Below are 656 nucleotides of genomic sequence, written 5' to 3' on the forward strand. Positions count from 1 at the left end.
TATATGTATGTATACATACATATATACATACATACATACATGTATATATCTATATATATATATATATATATATATATAGATATAGATAGATATATATACATATACATACGTAAAATTAATCGCCACATCAAAGTGGTTGTTCCATGTTACTACTAGTTTAACCCCAAGCAAATCTTCCTCCAGCTAGATACTGGTGCAGCGATGCACCAGTATCTAGCTGGCGAAAGATTTGCTTGGGGTTAAACCAGTAGTAACATGCAACGACCTCTTTGATGTGGCGATTGACTTTAGTTGTGAACATCTTTTTTGCTTGTATATATAAAAGTAGAAGGACTCGGTTTCACTCCAGGTATAACCTCATAGCCGTTTGCTTGTAAGATTAGGGCATTTCTGAGAACGAAACACTTACCTTTAGCACTCAATGGGTTTACACTGCTGTACATTACATGCACATATTATTCATGGCTCTGGAATTTGGGTTAACGCAGGGAGTTTAACCATTCCACCGCTGCACTACAGCCCAGGTGTCTCTCCAGGCCACTTCCTTGTTTTATATTAATAAGCCAGTCCTGTGGAATACTGTCGATATTACATGCGTGCTCGTTGGCACACACACACACACACACACACACACACACACACACACACACACACAC

General features: G+C 38.6%; 1 protein-coding gene across 2 annotated transcripts in view; it reads right to left on the minus strand.

Moving 5' to 3' along the window:
• Positions 1-656, minus strand: part of LOC106872852 (aromatic-L-amino-acid decarboxylase) — a 59,745-nt gene that overhangs the window by 17,735 nt on the left and 41,354 nt on the right. The gene's annotated exons all lie outside the window — the stretch shown is intronic.

This window comes from Octopus bimaculoides, chromosome 3, assembly GCF_001194135.2.
Source record: "Octopus bimaculoides isolate UCB-OBI-ISO-001 chromosome 3, ASM119413v2, whole genome shotgun sequence".
Taxonomy (NCBI): domain Eukaryota; kingdom Metazoa; phylum Mollusca; class Cephalopoda; order Octopoda; family Octopodidae; genus Octopus; species Octopus bimaculoides.